Source organism: Scyliorhinus torazame, chromosome 3, assembly GCF_047496885.1.
Source record: "Scyliorhinus torazame isolate Kashiwa2021f chromosome 3, sScyTor2.1, whole genome shotgun sequence".
NCBI lineage: Eukaryota > Metazoa > Chordata > Chondrichthyes > Carcharhiniformes > Scyliorhinidae > Scyliorhinus > Scyliorhinus torazame.
The window spans coordinates 355,098,876-355,118,939 of NC_092709.1; the positions used below are offsets into that span (position 1 = coordinate 355,098,876).

The 20,064-nt window shown below is 52.1% G+C and overlaps 1 protein-coding gene across 9 annotated transcripts in view; it reads right to left on the reverse strand.

Moving 5' to 3' along the window:
* The window catches only part of znf638 (zinc finger protein 638), a 344,100-nt gene that overhangs the window by 166,314 nt on the left and 157,722 nt on the right, over positions 1-20,064 (reverse strand). Inside the window, exon 1 of one of the 9 annotated variants that reach the window (XM_072497780.1) lies at positions 3,781-3,976. The exons of 7 other annotated variants lie outside the window; for them this stretch is intronic. The gene's annotated coding sequence lies outside the window, so the exon portion shown is untranslated. Of the gene's footprint in view, positions 1-2,181; positions 2,247-3,780; positions 3,977-20,064 lie in introns of those variants that run through there. One more of the 9 variants, XM_072497781.1, reaches the window with a different exon arrangement.

The window sequence follows — 20,064 nt, forward strand, 5'->3', positions numbered from 1 at the left end:
ACTGCATTCGCTGCTCCCAATGTGGTCTCCTCTATAGAAGGGCAGCATGGTAGCATTGTGGATAGCACAATTGTTTCACAGCTCCAGGGTCCCAGGTTCGATTCCGGCTTGGGTCACTGTCTGTGTGGAGTCCACACATCCTCCCCGTGTGTGCGTGGGTTTCCTCCGGGTGCTCCGGTTTCCTCCCAGAGTCCAAAGATGTGCAGGTTAGGTAGATTGGCCATGATAAATTGCTCTTAGTGTCCAAAATTGCCCTTAGTGTTGGGTGGGGTTACTTTGTTATGGGGATAGGGTGGAGGTGCGGACCTTGGGTAGGATGCTCTTTCCAAAAGCCGGTGCAGACTCGATGGGCCGAATGGCCTCCTTCTGCACTGTAAATTCTATGAAATATTGGAGAGACCAAACGCAGACTGGGTGATCGCTTTGCTGAGCATCTTCGGTCTGTGCGCATTCAGGACGCTGACCTTTCCCGTTGCTTGCCATTTTAACAAAAGACCATGCTCCCAGGCCCACATGTCTGTTCTTGGCCTGCTGCAGTGTTCCAGTGAAGCTCAACGTAAACTTGAAGAACAACATCTCATCTTCAGGTTAGACACGCTACAGCCTCCTGGTCTCAAGATCGAATTCAACAACTTCAGATGATTAGCTCTACCCCACCGCAAATCATTTGTTTCCATCCCATTTCATTTTAACTGTCTACCATTTCTTTCTTTTTTTTAAAAAATATATATATTATATACATAACCCCTCCCTCCCATTTTATCCACCTTTTCTTACTCTTTCTCCTCTTTGCTTCCCCCTTCCCCTACATTCACCATCTCCCATCTGATGTTAGTTTCTTTGCTGTTTGGCCTTTCATATCTTTTGTTCTCTCTGGGACTGCCATTAGCACTCTTTCCCCTTGCTTTCTGCGGCCATTAGCACCCGGTTTCCATGGGTTTCTGTGGCTATGACTCATCTTTCATTCTCACGCCACAGTATAAATATCTCCCACTTTCTCGGTCTGTTAGCTTTGACAAAGTCACCGGACCCGAAACGTTAGCTCTTTTCTCTCCCTTCAGATGCTGCCAGACCTGCTGAGATTTTCCAGCATTTTCTCTTTCTTCCCCGTTCTAAGAGTTTAGGGCCTCTGCGTCCACTACAAACTCAGGCAGCGATTTCCAGGCACCCACGACCCCCTGCGTTCTTCCTCATGTCCCCACTAAAACATCTGCCTCTTACCAGCTCAAAAGCCCAGTAAGAAGTTTTACAACACCAGGTTAAAGTCCAACAGGTTTGTTTCGATGCCACTAGCTTTCTGAGTGCTGCGCCTTCCTCAGGCAAGGACTGCTCAAAAGCAGTCTCTGCCTCACGATGCACCAGGAATGGGGTAGCACCTAGTTCAGAATTGGGGGTGGAGAATTCTAATGCATTGATCAATAAAAATTATAGCTAGATTATATAACGTTACATCTGTGTTTCAGTATTTGCTCAACTGAAGGCTTCAAATGGAGATGGTTGGCTTGAGAATTTAAAATTGCTGCCAAACACCAGCTACACGTTTTGCGTTACCCCAGAAACAATACCACTGAGACAGCTGCATTGGACCACTTCTTTGAAATGCAGATTTTTAGTATGCCAAAATTCTTATTCAAAAACCACCAAAGGAAAAACGTGCATTTTAGACTTCATGGGTCTTCTTTTACAAGATGAGAGTGGGTACAATTAGAGCACATACGCTTGTTGGCATTACTCCAGCTTAGCAAATTAAAATGCCGTGGCAATTCAGAGCAACCAGTGAGCAAGGAATTTATTTTCAAAACTCAGCAACAGAAACCTTTGTATAAATTAAAACTAGACGATGCTTCTTCTGCCACCATAATTCAGGTTGTCACTTTTCTCAAGTCCAGGATACAGCACCACGAAAAATAATACAAAGGGATAAAAAGAACAAATTTAGGAGATCAGATTTACATTTGCAGATTTTACACCTAAAATGAGAGTACGAGGACTGCTCGGAGGACTGGTGCAGGGATAAATCTACTGTAAAATTCCACAACAGTCTGAGGGAATTTGGACACACTATAAAAAGTGGTATATCCAAACCGGACTATGGATGAAACTAAACTCTAATGGCCTCCTCAGCCCCGCTAGACAGTGTACAAAATGGCGGAAAAGAAACCCCCATCGACAATAAATTACCTCCATCCGCACGCACACAAAACACCCTCACCGGGCTGACCCTCTCGCCTAACCCACTCCCCAGACTGATCCCCTCCCCCACAACCCTGTCAGGTCCCCTCCCCGGTCTCATCCCCACCCCCACAACCCGGTCTGATCCCCCACTCCCCGGTCCGGTCCCCTCCCCCACCCGGTCCGATCCCCCACTCCCCGGTGCCGTCCCCTCGCCCCTCCCCCACTCCCCGGTGCCGTCCCCTCGCCCCTCCCCCACTCCCCGGTGCCGTCCCCTCGCCCCTCCCCCACTCCCCGGTGCCGTCCCCTCGCCCCTCCCCCACTCCCCGGTGCCGTCCCCTCGCCCCTCCCCCACTCCCCGGTCCCGTCCCCTCGCCCCTCCCCGGTCTGATCCCCCACTCACCGGTCCCGTCCCCTCCCCCACTCACCGGTCCCGTCCCCACCCCCACGGTCCGGTCCCATCCCCACCCCCACGGTCCGGTCCCCTCCCCCACTCCCCGGTCTGGCCCTCTCGCCCCTCCCCCACTCCCCGGTCCGGTCCCCTCCCCCACCCCCCGGTCCGGTCCCCTCCCCCACCCCCCGGTCCGGTCCCCTCCCCCACCCCCCGGTCCGGTCCCCTCCCCCACCCCCCGGTCCGGTCCCCTCCCCCACCCCCCGGTCCGGTCCCCTCCCCCACCCCCCGGTCCGGTCCCCTCCCCCACCCCCCGGTCCGGTCCCCTCCCCCACCCCCCGGTCCGGTCCCCTCCCCCACCCCCCGGTCCGGTCCCCTCCCCCACCCCCCGGTCCGGTCCCCTCCCCCACCCCCCGGTCCGGTCCCCTCCCCCACCCCCCGGTCCGGTCCCCTCCCCCACCCCCCGGTCCGGTCCCCTCCCCCACCCCCCGGTCCGGTCCCCTCCCCCACCCCCCGGTCCGGTCCCCTCCCCCACCCCCCGGTCCGGTCCCCTCCCCCACTCCCCGGTCTGGCCCTCTCGCCCCTCCCCCACTCTCCAGTCTGGTCCCCTCCCCCACCCCCCGGTCCGGTCCCCTCCCCCACCCCCCGGTCCGGTCCCCTCCCCCACTCCCCGGTCCGGTCCCCTCCCCCACTCCCCGGTCCGGTCCCCTCCCCCACTCCCCGGTCTGGCCCTCTCGCCCCTCCCCGGTCCGGTCCCCTCCCCCACTCCCCGGTCCGGTCCCCTCCCCCACTCCCCGGTCTGGCCCTCTCGCCCCTCCCCCACTCCCCGGTCCGATCCCCCAGGCCTGCCCCTCTCTCGGATTCGCTCCCCCCCCCCCCCCCGCCTCTCGGATTCGCTCCCCCCCCCCCCCGCCTCTCGGATTCGCTCCCCTCGCCGCCCTCGAGCAGCCGGTGCCGGTGGGTGGGTCAGGGAAGCGGCTGGGAGAAGCCGGGCGGCGGGCTGGCTCCGTCCCCGCCGCCGCGGCGCCGGGATGGGGCGGGATTGCCGTGGCCGGGCGGCTTGAGGGAAGTGGAGCTGCGTCAGGCCGCCGAGCCGCCGCCATCTTGTGGAAGATTCTAGATGCCGAGCGCGAGCGGAGGCCTCGGTGTGCCGCCCGCTGCCGAGCCCGCTCCGCCTGCCTGCCTCCCCACCCCGAGCCGCGCTCGGCCGAGCCTACCTGCCGGGTGTGGCGTGGCCGCGCTGTGTCGTGCCAGCTCTCCCCCTCGATCTTTTTCTCCCCCGCTCTCTGTGTCTCTCCCGCTGCCGCTCCCTCTCCTCCCGCCGCTGCCGAGGAAACCAGGCGCCGCCAATCGAGCGCCGCCCTATCAAGCGCCGCGCTGTACGCAGCCCAGCCCAATCGATCGCCGATCTCTCCAGCCCGCCGCGCGGATCGACGTCCAAACGAGGGCGGGAGACCATTCAGCCCATCCCGCCTGAACCAACTTCGAAGGAACTGTCCCCTGCGCTTTCCGGGTGCTATTTTTTTTTTACTCTTTCAGTCGTTTCAGCAATTATCTTTAAAAAAATAAAAAATTTAGAGTATCCAATTCAATTTTTTCCAATTAAGGGACAATTTAGCGAGGCCAATCCACCTAGCCGGAACAGCTTTGGGTTGCGGGGGCGAGACCCACGCGGAAACAGGGAGAATGTGCAAACTCCACACGGACAGTGACCCAAAGCCGGGATCGAACCCGGGACCTCGGCGGCTTCAGGCAGCAGTGCGTCACCGTGCGGCCCCCATGCTAACCACTGCGCCACCGTGCAGCCCCCATGCTAACCACTGCGCCACCGTGCAGCCCCCAATTATCTTTTTAAAGACACGACTGAACAACTGCAAACGTGGTTCCATTGTTTAAAATGGGATGTAAGCGAATGCTGAACAATTGTAGGCCAGTTAGTCTTACATCGGTGGTGGGCAAAATAGTAGAATCAATCCTGAGAGATCTGAAATGAAAATCGCTTATTGTCACAAGTAGGCTTCAAATGAAGTTACTGTGAAAAGCCCCTAGTCGCCACATTCCGGCACCTGTTCGGGGAGGCTGTTACGGGAATTGAACCCGCGCTGCTGGCCTGCCTTGGTCTGCTTTCAAAGCCAGCGATTTAGCCCTGTGCTAAATAGCCCCAGTATCTGATCGACTGTCACTGGGAAAGGCATGGACAAGTCAGGGATAGTCAGCATGGATTTGTTAAAGGAAGCTCTTAGCCTCACAAATTTCATTGAAGAAGTGACAAGAAGGGTGGTTGAAGGTAATGCAGTGGATAAAAGCAAATTACTGTGGATACTGGAATCTGAAACAAAAACATAAAATACTGCAGTGGATGTGGTGCACCTGGATTTTAGCAAGGCGTTTGACAAGGTCCCACATGGTAGGTTGGTCAAGAAAGTGGGATACAGGGCAATATGGCAAACTGGATAAAAAGTTAGCTTAGTAACAAGTAACAAAGGGTCATGGTTGATAACTTCTCTTGCAATTGGAAAGTGGCATTCCACAGGAGTTGGTGTTGGGACCCTCACTGTTTGTGTTATATGTTAATTATTTGGGGCGTCATGGTAGCACAGTGGTTAGCACAGTTGCTTCACAGCTCCAGGGTCCCAGGTCGAGTCACTGCCTGTGTGGAGTCTGCACTATCTCCCCGTGTCTGCGTGCGTTTCCTCCGGGTGCTCCGGTTTCCTCCCACAGTCCAAAGATGTGGAGGTTAGGTGGATTGGCCATGCTAAATTTGCCCTTAGTGCCCAAAAAAGGTTAGGTGGGGTTACGGGGTGATGTGCCATCAATTAACACAAGACAAGTAGTGAAAGAAAGTGAGCAGTGGTCCCGGGAGGCAGCGGAGTGGTTCCAAAATGGCGGCCCCCATGGGTCGCGCGTGGTGGGTGGCATCGAAGATGGCGGCCCCCATGGGTCCAAGTAGACACACCCATTGCAAATCGCGTTCCGTGCAGGGCAGCGTCGTCTGGGGTGCTTCCCCTGGCCGCAAAAGTAGCATTTCGGGCTTCCGGCGTTGGCGGGCTGCTGCGCGGCACTCGAGTCGCGTGATGGCGGCGCCCACGATGTCCACGAGGGTGCCGCATGGTCGGAGGTGTAGGCCTCCATGTTCTGGAAAGCAACTTCCAGCGAGTTTGAGCGCTGCACTGTCTCTGGGAGGCCGAGTGTACCCCCTTCAAGCAAGCGCTGGCGGATGTAATTGGATTTAATGCCCGCGCCATAGGCGTCCCTGATCAGCAGCTCCGTGTGTTGGACAGCCGATACTGTCTGGCAAGCACAGTTCCGGCCGAGTACCCGCAAGGCACGCAGGAATTCGGCATGTGATTCTCCGGGGCGTTGTCGCCTCGTGGCAAGTAGGTGCCTGGCATACACCTCATTTACTGCCTTTACGTTGTCCCTTCAGCAGCATTACCGCCTCCGTATACGAGGTGTGGCGGAGTGTGTGTCGTGGATAGAATGTACAGAGAGGTGGTCACACCACAGGCTCAGACTCCACAGGCAGGAAGAGAATGCGCGACCACCAGGAGAGCAAGGCAGGGAGTGCAGGAATCTCCTGTGGCCATTCCCTTGCAAAACAGACATCCTGTTTTGGATACTGTTGAGAGGAATGACCCTCAGGGGAAAACAGCAACAGCCAAATTCATTGCACCCAGTTGGTTCTGCTGCAGAGGGGAGTAAAAAGTGTGGGATTGCAATAGTTATACGGGATTCAATTGTAAAGGGATTGATAGGTGTTTCTGTGGTCACAGACAACACTCCAGGATGGTATGTTACCTCCCTGGTGCTCAGGTCAAGGATGAGTCGGAGTGGGTACAGGACATTCTGGAGGGGGAGGGTGAACAGCCAGTGGTTGCGGTACACATCGGTACCAATGACATTGGTTAAAAGAAGGGAGTTGAGGTCCTAAAAGCAGAATATAGGGAGTTAGGAAAAAAAGTTGAGAAGTCGGACCTCAAAGTAGTGATCTCAGGATTACTACCAGTGCCACCAGCTAGTCAGAGAACAAATAGTAGGATATATATCGGATGAATACATGGCTGAAGAGATTGTGTGGGGGGGGAGGGTTTCAGATTCCTGGGGAATTGGGACTGATTCTGGGGCGATAGGACCTGTACAAACTGGAAAGGTTGCACCTGGGAAGGACCGGGACTGATCTCCTGGGAGCGGCTACTTGGGAGGATTTAAACTAATATGATAGGGGGGTGGGTACCTATGTAAGGATTCAGGGCAGGGGTAATCAAGAACAAGAGAAGCAAGCAGAATAAGAAAACTGATAGGCAGAGAAATCAAGGGCATGTATCAGATAATGACCCTGTAAAAAATAGTAGAGACGGGACATGAAATATTTAAAGTACTAGCCTTAAGGTTTTGCACCTCAATGCGCGGAGCATTCAATATAAAATGAATAAATTAGTTACGCAGATAGATGTAAAGGGATATGATATAGTTGGGATTACGGAGATATAGCTCCAAGGTGACCAAGGATAGGAACTAAACATTGAGGCTATTCAGTTTTTAGAAACGATAGACAGAAAATAGTAGGAAAGATATTAGTACAAATGATCTGGGGTCTGTCCGGGTGGAGTAAAGAAACATCAAGGGACAAAAAACATTTATTGCAGTGGAAATGTTGGGAATAGCATTAGACAAGAAGTCAGAGATGCATGTGATAAAGGAACATCTGTGACTACGGGTGACTTAAATTTGCATATAGATTGGGTGAGTCAAATTAGTCACAGTACAATAGAGGAGGAATCTCTGTAGTGTGTACGGGATGGTTTTCTGGACCAGTATGTTGAGGAACCAACAAGGGAACAGGCCATCTTCGACTGGGTGTTGTGCAATGAGAAAGGATTAGTTGGCAATCTAGTTGTGAGAGAACCCTTGGGGATGAGTGACCATAATATGGTACAATTCTTTATCACGTTGGATAGTGAGGTTGTTGATTCTGAGACCAGTCTCCTGAATCTCAATAAAAGTAACGATGGTATGAGGCATGAGCTGGCTATGATTATCATAGATTATCATAGAATTTACAGTGCAGAAGGAGGCCATTCGGCCCATCGAATCTGCACCGGCTCTTGGAAAGAGCACCCTACCCAAGGTCAACACCTCCACCCTATCCCCATAACCCAGTATCCCCACCCAACACTAAGGGCAATTTTGGACACTAAGGGCAATTTATCACGGCCAATCCACCTAACCTGCACATCTTTGGCCTGTGGGAGGAAACCGGAGCAGCCGGAGGAAACCCACGCACACACGGGGAGGATGTGCAGACTCCGCACAGTGACCCAAGCCGGAATCGAACCTGGGACCCTGGAGCTGTGAAGCAATTGTGCTATCCACAATGCTACCGTGGACTGGGAAACATTACTGAACAGAAGGACAGTGGACAGGCAATGGCAGGCATTCAAGGAATGAATAGGTGAACTCCAAACGTTGTTTATTCCTACTTGGCGCAAGAGTAGAAAAGGGGCTGTGGCCAAACCATGGCATACAACGGAATATAGAGATAGTATTAGATTCAAAGAACAGGCATACGAATTAGCAAGAAAAAGCAATAGACCCGAGGGTTTCCTCCGGGTGCTCCGGTTTCTTCCCACAGTCCAAAGATGTGCAGGTTAGGTGGATTGGCCATGCTAAATTGCCTTTATTGTCCAAAAAGATTGGGTGGGGTTACTGGGTTACGGGCTTAGGGTGGAGGGTGTTCTTTCCAAGGGCCGGTGCAGACTCAATGGGCCGAATGGCCTCCTTCTGCATTGTAAATTCTATGATTGAGAACAGTTTAAAATTCAGCAAATTCAGACCAAGGGATTGATTAAGACAGGGAAAATCCAATTTGAAAGTAAACTAGCGGGGAACATAAAACTTGACTGTGAAAGTTTCTATAGGTGTGTAAAGAGAAAAAGATTGATGAAAAAATATAGGCCCCTTACAGTCAGAAACGGGGGAATTCACAACAGGAAACAAATAAATGGCTGGGGAACTAAATTCGTACTCCCTCCCCTGTAAATTCCCTTCCCTGTCCTTGAGTGGGCCAACCCTCTCCCTCGCTACCCTCTTGCTCTTTATATATGTATTAAAAGCCTTGGGATTTTCCTCAATCCTGCTGGCCAATAACTTATCATGACTCCTTTGAGCCCTCCTGACTCCTTGCTTAAGTTTCTTTCTACTTTTCTTGTATTCCATACTTGCTTTGTGTGTTCCCAGACTCCGAGCCTTGACAAATGCTTCCTTTTTCTTCATGACTTGGCTCACAATACCTTTTGTTATCCAAGGTTCCCGAAACTTGCCATACTTATCTTTCATTATTACAGGAACGTGTCGGTCCTGAAATCCTATCAAGTTATACTTGAAAGCCTCCCACATGCCAGATGTTGATTTGCCCTCAAACATCTGCCCCTATTCTACATTCTTCAGTTCCTGCCTAATATTGTTGTAATTAGCCTTCCCCCAATTTAGCACCGTCACCTGAGGACTATATTTAACTTTATCCAAAAGTACCTTAAATCTTATTGAATTATGGTCACTGTTCCCGAACTGCTCCCCTACTGAAACGTCGACCACCTGGCCGGGCTCAAACCCCAATACCAGGTCCAGTGCAACCCCTGATTTATTTATTTATTTATTATCACATTCCTTTGTGAAGACAGAAGCAAAGTACGAATTTGATTCTGTCTACGCCTCCCGCTGCCTCAGGAAGGCAGACAGCATTGTCAGAGACCCCTCACACCCAGACTTTACCCTCTTCCAGATCCTTCCATTAGGCAGAAGTCTGACGACCCGCACATCCAGACATAGGGACAGCTTCTTCCCCACAGCTACTAGACTCGACGACTCTCCCTCGGACTGATCTGTTCCCTGTAAGAACACTATTCGTGACGCCCTATGCTGCTCTTGCTTATGTTGTATTTGCCTTGTAATTTTGCCCTTGTTCCATATTGTAACTAATGTACTGTGTACTTTTTACATTCAGTGTAACAATCTACTATTTTTTTTTGTCTACTGTGTATGTTTCCTTAGCCACAGAAAAATACTTTTCACTGTACTTTGGTACATGGGCGACATGGTAGCACAGTGGTTGGCACTGTTGCTTCACAGCTCCAGGGTCCCAGGTTCGATTCCCCGCTGGGTCGCTGTCTGTGCGGAGTCTGCACGTTCTCCCTGTGTCTGCGTGGGTTTCCTCCGGGTGCTCCGGTTTCCTCTCACAAGTCCCGAGAGACGTGGGCCGGGATTCTCCCTTCTGGGGACTGAGTCCCCACGCCAGCAGGAAAACCGGCGCCAACCACTCCGGCGTTAACAGCCCCCAAAAGTGTGGAATTCTCTGCATTTTCGGGGGCTAGGTGGACGGCGGAGGGGTTGGTGCCGCTCCAGCCGGCGGCAAAGGGCTGGCACGGGTTCGCGCATGTGCAGAACGACCGGCGTAATCTCGCGCATGCGCAGAACGGCTGGCGTGATTCCGCGCATGCGCAGACCGGCCGGCATATTTTCACGCACGCGCGGGGGTGTTCTCTTCTCCACGTCGGCCCCCGGGAAATATGGCGGAGACCTACAGGGGCACGGCGCGGAACAAAGAAGTGCCCCCACAGAACAAGCCCGCCCGCAGATCGGTGGGCCCCGATCGCGGGCCAGGCCACCATTGCCCTCCCCCCTGGTGTCGGATCCCCCTGCGCCTCCCCCGAGGACCGCCCACGTATACTCACCTGCCAGGTCCCGCCAGTGCAGGAGTTGAGTGATTCACGCCGGCGGGACTGGCCAGAAATGGACGGCCGCTCGGCCCATCGGGGCCTGGAGAATCGCCGGGGGGGGGCCGTTGCCGGCGTGGCAGGAATCTCGCCCGAAAAGCGGCGCCGGAGAATACGGCAGCCGGCGTCGGGGCGGCAAGGCGGGATTCACGCCTCCCCACAGGGATTCTCCGACCAGGCAGGGGGTGGGAGAATCCCGCCTGTGCTGTTAGGTAATTTGGACATTCTGCATTCCCCTCTGTGCTCCCAAACAGGCTTCAGAATGTGCTACTCGGGACTTTTCCCAGTAACTCCATTGCAGTGTTAATGTAAGCCTACTTGTGACAGTAAAGATTATAATTATGTGGCAATAAATCAATCAATCAAATCACATGAATAATATACCAGATGTTCTGAGAAGCACAAGTTTTAGTGAGGAGCTGAAGGAAATTAGTATTAGTACAGAAATGATTTGGGGGAAGTTGATGGGATTGAAGGTGGATGAATCTCCAGGACCTGATAATCTTCATCCCAGAATACTTAAGGAAGTGGCCCTAGAAATAGTAGATCCATTGGTCGTCATTTTCCAAAATCCTTTGGTCTCTTGAATAGTTCCTCCAGGTTGGAGGGTAGCGAATGTAACCCCGCTATTCAAAAAGGGAGGTAGAGAAAACAGAGAACCTAACAGCGAACCTAACATCGGTAGTAGGGAAGTTCCTAGAGTCCATTATAAATGATTTCATAGCACAGCATTTGGAAAGCAGTGGTGTAATCAGACAAAGTCAGTATGGATTGACGGAAGGGAAATTATGCTTGACAAATCTACGAGGACTCTTGGAAGATGTAACTAGTAGAGTTGACCAGGGAGAACCGGTGATGTGGTTTATTTATACTTTCAGAAGACTTTTGACAAGGTCTCACATAGCAAATTAATATGTAAAGTTAAAGTGCATGGGATTACACAGACAGGAAGCAAAACAGGAAGTTGGAATAAATGGGTCTTTTTCTGATTGGTAGGCAGTGACTAGTGGGGTACTTCAGGGATCTGTGCTAGGACCCTAAATGTTCACATTATATATTAATGATTTGGACGAGGGAACTAAATGTATTATCTCTAAATTTGCAGATACAATGTTGGGTGGGAGGGTGAGCTGTGAGGAGGATGCAGAGATGCTTCAGCGGGAGTTGGACAGGCTGAGTGAGTGGGCACATGCACGGCAGATTCAGTATAATGTGGAAAAATGTGAGGTTATTCACTTCGGTAGCAAAAATAGGAAGGCAGATTATTATTTGAATGGGTGTAAATTGAGAGAGGTGGATACTCAGCGAGACCTTGGTGTCCTTGTGCATCAGTCACTGAAAGTAAGCGCGCAGGTACAGCAGGCAGTAAAGAAGGCAAATGGTATGTCATAGCAAAAAAGATTTGAGTATAGTAAAAGAGGTGTTTTATTGCAATTGTATAGGGCATTGGTGAGGCCACACCTGGAGTATTGTGTTCAGTTTTGGTGTCCTTATCTGAGGAAGGATGTTCTTGCTATGGAGGGAGTGCAGCGAAGGTTTCCCAGACTGATTCCTGGGATGGCGGGACTGTCATGAGGAGAGACTAAATTGGTTAGGATTATATTCATTGGAGTTTAGAAGAGTGAGAGGGGATCTCATAGAAATTTATAAAACTAACAGGATTAGACAGGGTAGATTCAGAAAGAATGTTCCCGATGTTGGGGGAGTCCAGACTAGGGGTCATAGTCTGAGGATAAGGGGTAAACCTTTTAGGACTGAGGTGAGGAGAAATTTCTTCACCCAGAGAGCGGTGAATCTGTGGAATTTGCTACCACAGAAAGTAGTTGAGGCAAAAACGTTGTATTAATTTCAAGAAGGAATTAGTTATAGCTCTTGGGGCTAAAGAGACAGAGTACAGGAATGAGATAGAGAATCGGGTGAACTGGTGCGACGACAATAATCTCTTCCTCAATGTCAACAAAACGAAGGAGATTGTCACCGACTTCAGGAAGCGTAGTGGAGAACATGCCCCTGTCTACATCAATGGGAACGAAGTAGAGAGGGTCGAGAGCTTCAAGTTTTTAGGTGTCCAGATCACCAACAACCTGCCCTGGTCCCCCCATGCCGACACTATAATTAAGAAAGCCCACCAACGACTCTACTTTCTCAGAAAACAAAGGAAATTTGACATGTCATCTACGACCCTCACCAACTTCTACAGATGCACCATAGAAAGCATTCTTGCTGGTTGTATCACAGCTTGGTATGGAGCCTGCTCTGCCCAAGACCGCAGGAAACTACAAAAGGTCGTGAATGTAGCCCGGTCCATCACGCAAACCAGCCTCCCATCCATTGACTCTATCTATAATTCCCGCGCAGCCTCGGAAAGGCAGCCAGCATAGTTAAGGACCCCACTCACCCGGGACATACTCTCTTCCACCTCCTTCCGTCAGGAAAAAGATACCAAAGTTTGAGGTCACGTACCAACCGACTCAAGAACAGCTTCTTCCCTACTGCCATCAGACTTTTGAATGGACCTACCTCGTATTAAGTTGATCTTTTCTCTACACCTTGCTGTGACTGTAACATTATATTCTGCAGCCTCTCCTTCCTTCCCTATGTACGGTATGCATTGTTTGTACAGCATCCAAGAAACATCACTTTTCACTGTATACTTATACATGTGACAATAATAAATCAAATCAAATAAAGGGATCAAGGGATATGGGGGGAAGGCAGGATCAGGGTATTGAATTTGTTGATCAGCCATGATCATAATGAATGGCGGAACAGGCTCAAAGGGCCGAATGGTTTCCTCCTGATTCTATTTTTTGTGTTTCGATGAGTGGGTGGGTCGGTAAGATTTGTACCACGATACTACAGCTGTGTGTGGTTTCACATTAGATAAGCATTTTCCAAACCTCACAGTTCCCGTTAAGTTGATGGAGCCGAGGTGACAAGTGGCACAGTGGTTAGCACTGCTGCCTACGGCACCGCGGACCCGGGTTCCCATCCCGGCCCTGGGTCACTGCCCGTGTGGAGTTTGCACATTCTCCCCGCGTCTGCGTGGGTTTCGCCCCCACAACGCAAAGATGTGCAGGGTAGGTGGATTGGCCACGCTAAATTGCCCCTTAATTGGGAGAGAAAAAAATTGGATACTCTTAAGTTTATTTTAAAAAAGTTGATGGAGCCCAGGTCAGATGAGAACAGGACCAACTGTTGGGGAAAAAAATTAAGGGACACTTTGGTGTGGGGTACCGTACGAGGGGGCAGAGGTCGCTGGTGAACCTATTAGTGTGGGCAGGGTGGGTGGCCAGGATCAGTTTAAGCTTGCAGATGTGTACTGTACATGCACACAATTTATTTATTTATTTTTTTAAATTGAGTACCCCATTCATTTTTTCCCAATTAAGGGGCAATTTAGCGTGTTCAATCCACCTACCTTGCACATCTTTTGGGTTGTGGGGGCGAAACCCACGCAGACACGGGAAGAAGGTGCAAACTCCACACGGACAGTGACCCAGAGCCGGGATCGAACCTGGGACCTCAGCGACGTGAGGCCGCAGGGCTAACCCACCGCACCACCGTGCTGCCCCCATGTGCACAATTTATAAGTGTGAAATAGAGAACAGTGACCTGTCAACATACAAATTGAGACACAGGACAACTGCCTCAATTATGGGACGATCCTGTAAGACCCAGAACAGTTGGTCCCCCGGGACGAGAATGGCCTTCATTTGGTTGGATTAGACAAATCAGATTGGTAAAGGTAGCCTGGAAGATGAGTTCTTTGAATGCTTTATGGACAGTTTCTGAGAGCAACAGGCACTTCCAGCTTTGGATATGTGCAATGAGACAGGATTAATTTATGACCTTAAAGTGAAGGCTAGGTAGCAGTGATCATAACATGATTGAATTTTGCATTCAGTTTGAGGCAGGAACGTGTAAATCAAAGACTAGTGCTTTAATAGATCATAGAATTTACAATGCAGAAGGAGGCCATTTGGCCCATAGGGTCTGCACTGGCCCTTAGAAAGAGCAGCCTACCCAAGCCCACACCTCCACCCTATCCCCATAACCCAGCAACCCAACCTAACCTTTTGGACACTAAGGGGCCATTAGAATGGCCAATCCACCTGACCTGCACATCTCTGGACTGTGGGAGGAAACCGGAGCACCCGGAGGAAACCCACGCAGACACAGTGAGGAAGTGCAAACTCCACGTAGTCAGTCATGCGAAGCCGGAATTGAACCCGGGTCCCTGGGGCTGTGAGGCAGCAGTGCTAACCACTGTGCCGCCCTTTAAGCAAGGGCATTTATGAGGGGAAAAGCTGGTTAAAGTGAACTGCGAATTAGGTTCAAAGGACAGGTCAGCAGACAATCAGCAAAGATCGAGGTAAAGGATGCACCAACCAGTGACTAACTAAGGAAGTTAAAGATAGTGGCCTGAAGTTTACACCTGTGTCTGGAAGTTTGTTACATATTCATAGTCTTGGAGTGGTAATCACAAAGTCCATATAGCAATAACAGGCTTATGCCTTGACTTGGATGCTTTTTCTATTTCCCACCTTGATCTATCCAGCACCTGCCAGCCCATATAATTGAGGCTGGGTGGGAAAAGGCCCATCAGTGGCCAGTTATGAGCCTTAATTGGGTCAAGGGTGGGCTTCCCATTCCAAGACCCAATCTGTCCCACTGTAAAATTGCAACCAGGTTGGGGCGGTTCCGGGAGGGACTCTCATCTGTGCAATTTCACGCTCCCCCCACCACCTCAAATACATCAGTGGGTGGCGTAAACTTCAAGCCACTATCTTTAACTTCCTTATGACTCAATCCTAGCTTCCCAGTATAAGAAAGCAGCATCGAACAGATCTTGAGCAAGAACCTATGAGTCCCCCAGGCACAACCATTGCAGGAAGAAAGGACCCTTGGCTTCAAACCCAAAGAAGACATCGACGTCGAGTGATCGAAGCCTGCCAGCCATTTTACTAAGTGTGGGTAAAACCCAAAACTCAGCTGTGAGTCTGAGTCATATTTTGTTGAGTAATAGAATTGTGAATAAAATTGCGTTAAACAGTGAACCTGCGGTGGCGTGCGCGAGCAGGGCGGCCGCAACAACACGAGCTCCCGCCGGTGGCCGCGATTCGCGGCGATTTCGGGGAAATCCCCGAGTCTTCACGCACCCCCCCGACTATCGGCAGCCTTTGGGGCCGCCACAAACCGGCGAAGAACCCCGCGCGGGTGTCGGGCGGCGGGGGGCTGAGGCGCCGGGCCCGGCGCGGCAGGTCAGAGTAGCGGGGGCGGAGCTACGAGGAGGCCGAGGCGGCAGGCCCGAGGCCAGGGCACCAAGTAGGGAGGGTGCTCCACGTCGGATGGCTCCCACCTAGGAAGAAGAAAGAAGGTTGAAGCCTGGTCCCAGGTGAATGCAGAGGAGAAAGAAAGAAGATTTAAGGAAGTTTGGTGAAAGTTTTTTTTCTCTCTTCCCCCTTTTTTTTTCAAAAAAGAAGAATGTCAGATTGATGAAGGGCAGGAGGGTGAAGGGGGAGAGAGGAGAAAAGAAAGAAGATAAAGAACAATAAGCCGCTAAAGGATGCAAAGAGCAGCGTCGAAGAAAGGAGGAAACGCGGGTTGACAGGATGGCGGAAGCCGAACTGCAAGGCGGGGCCGCACTACTTACGGTGGAGAAGATGACCGAGGTGATGGCGGTGGAGCTGGAAAAACGTTTGGTAAGGCACATGGAGGCCTTGAGGAAAGAGATGGCGGTCGTGTTGAGGTCATTGGTGGAAGAGGCAATCGGCCCGATGAGGGTGGAAGTGGCAAAGGCATCGGCCGAGGTGAGAGAGCAGGGCGAGAAGATGAAGGAGGTGGAGGAGGCCGTGACACGACACAGCGACCAGGTCACCTCGATGGGGGACGAGCTGCGAAGGGCGGTGGAGGTTAACAGAGGACTCCGAGCAAAGCTGGAAGACTTGGAAAACCGCTCAAGGCGGCACAATTTGAGAATTGTGAGCTTGCCCGAAGGGACAGAGGGCCCAAGGCCAACGCAATACTTCGCTAAGAAGTTGGCGGAGCTGACGGGGGAGGGTGAGAGCCCCTCCCTGTATGAGCTAGACCGAGCTCATCGGTCATTAAGGCCGAAGCCCAAAGAGAACGAGCCGCAAGGGCAGTAATTATCTGCTTCCATAAGTTTTGCATGAAGGAGAAGGTATTAAGCTGGGCGAAGCAGGAGCGTGAGGTGCTGTGGGATGGTACTGCGGTTCGGATCAACCAGGACTGGACGGTGGAGTTGGCAAAAAGACGAGCGGCGTTTGGGCGAGTGAAGGCGGCTTTGTACAAGAAGGGGGTGCGATTTGGTGTGGTGTACCCGGCGAAGTTGAGAGTAACATATAACGCTAAAGACTTTTATTTTGAGACAGCGGAGGCGGCTGAGGCGTTCGTGAGAGCAGAAGGCTTGGGAAAGACGTGAAGAGCGGAACTGGAAGCGAGACTGTGGACTGCCTTGAGCGGTTTTCCAAGTCTTCCAGCTTTGCTCGGAGTCCTCTGTTAACCTCCACCGCCCTTCGCAGCTCGTCCCCCATCGAGGTGACCTGGTCGCTGTGTCGTGTCACGGCCTCCTCCACCTCCTTCATCTTCTCGCCCTGCTCTCTCACCTCGGCGGCTGGAAAATGTACAAATGTTACAACTTTCTTTTTACTGATTTGTATTGAAATTTACTTCTCTTTGCATTGTTACAGAGTTCAGGTTAATGGCGTTCTGTGTTGCGACGGTTAAATGTTATGTTAGTGAATTGTAGGGGTTGGATTGTTGGGTTTGTTTTGGTGTTTCTTTCTCTGGGACTGGGTGGAAGGGGGCGAGAGGTCTTGGCGGGGGGAACCACCCACGCTAGCTAACTAAAGTCAGTTAGTGAACGGGGGTGAGGTGAGAGGAGGACTGCGGACGTTGGAGCCTGGGTAGCAGGCTTCAATGGGCCTACGAGGCGAGCAAGAGGGGGTGGAGGGATGGATGTTGGGGGATGTTTTTGTAGGGGGGGATTCTTGGGAGGGGGGGAAGGGGTTCGATGTTAACAATGGACAGGGGCTTTCCGGGTGCGGCGATGACCAGCTAAGTCGCACGTTTCGGCAGCTCCCGGTGGAACGGACTTTTGGGCTCTTGATAGGAGCCCCATCGGCAATTTTAACGGCTAAAAACACTGTGCGGTAAACCAGAAGGGAATCCCCCCTGGATACGGATGGAAAAAAGAGAGGAAAGTAGCCAGATTGCGGTGGATCCTCTAGAGCAGCGGCAAGGAAGGCAGGCACAAAGCAAGATGGCGTCGGAAGGAGGCAGTTTAATATGGGGCCCTGACCAACAAGAGTTCCTGCGGCGTTGCGTAGATGAACTCAAAAAGGAGATGAAGAAGGAGCTGTTGGCCTCGATATTACAAGCGATTGAGGGGCTAAAGGAGGAGCAAAAGACCCAGGAACAGGAGCTTCGGGTCGTGAAGGCAAAGGCTGCTGAGAATGAGGACGACATACAGGGCCTGGTGGTGAAAACGGAGATCCACAAGGCACAACACAAAAGATGTGTGGAAAGGCTGGAGGTGCTGGAGAATAATGCGAGGAGGAAGAACGTAAGGATTCTTGGTCTTCCCGAAGGTGTAGAAGGGGCGGACGTCGGGGCATATGTGAGCACGATGCTGCATTCGATAATGGGATCGGAGGCCCCGACGGGTCCGCTGGACGTGGAGGGAGCCTATCGGGTTATGGCGCGAAGACCGAGGGCTGGAGAAATTCCTCGAGCAATAGTTGTGAGATTTCTCCGATACAAGGACAGAGAGATGGTCCTCAGATGGGCAAAGAAAACTCGTAACAGTAGGTGGGAGAATGCGGTGATCCGCGTATATCAAGATTGGAGTGCGGAGGTGGCGAGAAGGAGGGCAAGCTTTAATCGGGCCAAGGCGGTGTTGCATAAAAGGAAGGTCAAATTCGGAATGCTGCAACCGGCAAGACTGTGGGTCACACATCTAGGGAAACACCACTACTTCGAAACGGCAGACGAGGCGTGGACATTTATTGTCGAGGAGAAGCTGGAGTGAGCGGGCCAGAGAAAGAACGTTTGGGACAAAAGTGGGGGGTGAATTTGTGGGATGAAGGGGGGAAAAGGGGGAAGAGAGGACTTCCTAAGTTGTTAAACCTGCGACCCTGTAACTTCTCTCTCTTCCCCATGTCGTGGGGGAGGGGGTGAGGGAGGATGAGGAGCTGAGGGCGCCGGCCATTGGGGGTGGGGCCAAAAGGGGAAGCGCGGGCTTTGTTCCCGCGCTATGGTAATTATGGCGGGAACAGGGAAGCAGTAAGGAGGAGGCCTCACACAGTGTAAGCCGAGGTCACGGGGGGAAGCCGAGGTCGGCCAGAGTTTGCTGACTTCTGGGAGCAACATGGGGGGTGCAATTACGCTAGCTTGGGATCTAGCGGGGGGGGGGGGTCAACTGGGTTTCTGCTGCTGGGGAGAAGGGGGAGCTGGTATGGGAGGGGGGGGTCGGGGCGGGGGGGCGCCGCCTGGGGGGGATACAGCTACGTGGGAACCGGGGGAGGAGCTGGATTGAAAAAGGAAATGGCTAGTCGTCAAGGGGGGGGTTAAAGAGCCCCCCAACCCGGTTGATCACGTGGAATGTGAGAGGGCTGAACGGGCCGATTAAGAGGGCACGGGTACTCGCACACCTAAAGAAACTTAAGGCAGATGTGGTTATGCTTCAGGAGACGCATCTGAAGCTGATAGACCAGGTTAGACTTCGCAAAGGATGGGTGGGGCAGGTGTTTCATTCGGGGCTAGATGCAAAAAACAGGGGGGTGGCCATACTAGTGGGGAAGCAGGTAATGTTCGAGGCAAAGACTATAGTGGCGGATAGTGGGGGCAGATACGTGATGGTGAGTGGCAAACTGCAAGGGGAGGCGGTGGTATTAGTGAACGTGTATGCCCCGAACTGGGATGATGCCAATTTTATGAGGCGTATGTTAGGACGAATCCCGGACCTAGAGGTGGGGAAGTTGGTAATGGGTGGAGACTTTAATACGGTGCTGGACCCAGGGCTGGACAGATCGAGGTCCCGGACCGGAAGGAGGCCGGCTGCAGCTAGGGTGCTTAAGGATTTTATGGTGGGAGGAGTAGATCCCTGGAGATTTAGTAGACCTAGGAGTAAGGAGTTTTCGTTTTTCTCCTATGTACATAAAGTATTTTCACGAATAGATTTTTTTGTTTTGGGTAGGGCACTGATCCCAAAGGTGACGGGGATGGAGTATACGGCTATAGCCATCTCGGATCATGCTCCACACTGGGTGGACCTGGAGAGAGGGGAAGAGAAACGACAGCTTCCACCCTGGAGAATGGACATGGGATTATTGGCAGATGAGGGGGTGTGTTTAAGGGTGAGGGGGTGTATTGAAAGGTACTTGGAACTTAATGATAATGGGGAGGTACAGGTGGGAGTGGTCTGGGAGGCGTTGAAGGCGGTGGTTAGAGGGGAGCTGATATCAATAAGGGCACATAAAGGGAATCCGCATATCCGACATGGTCAATCGGATTGCCCAGTATAAAGTCTTCTCCACCGTGGACCTCAAGTCCGCCTACCATCAGCTCCCCATCCGCCCAAGTGACCGCAAGTACACAGCCTTCGAGGCAGACGGGCGATTATACCATTTCCTACGGGTCCCTTTTGGCGTCACAAACGGGGTCTCGGTCTTCCAACGGGAGATGGACCGAATGGTTGATCAACAT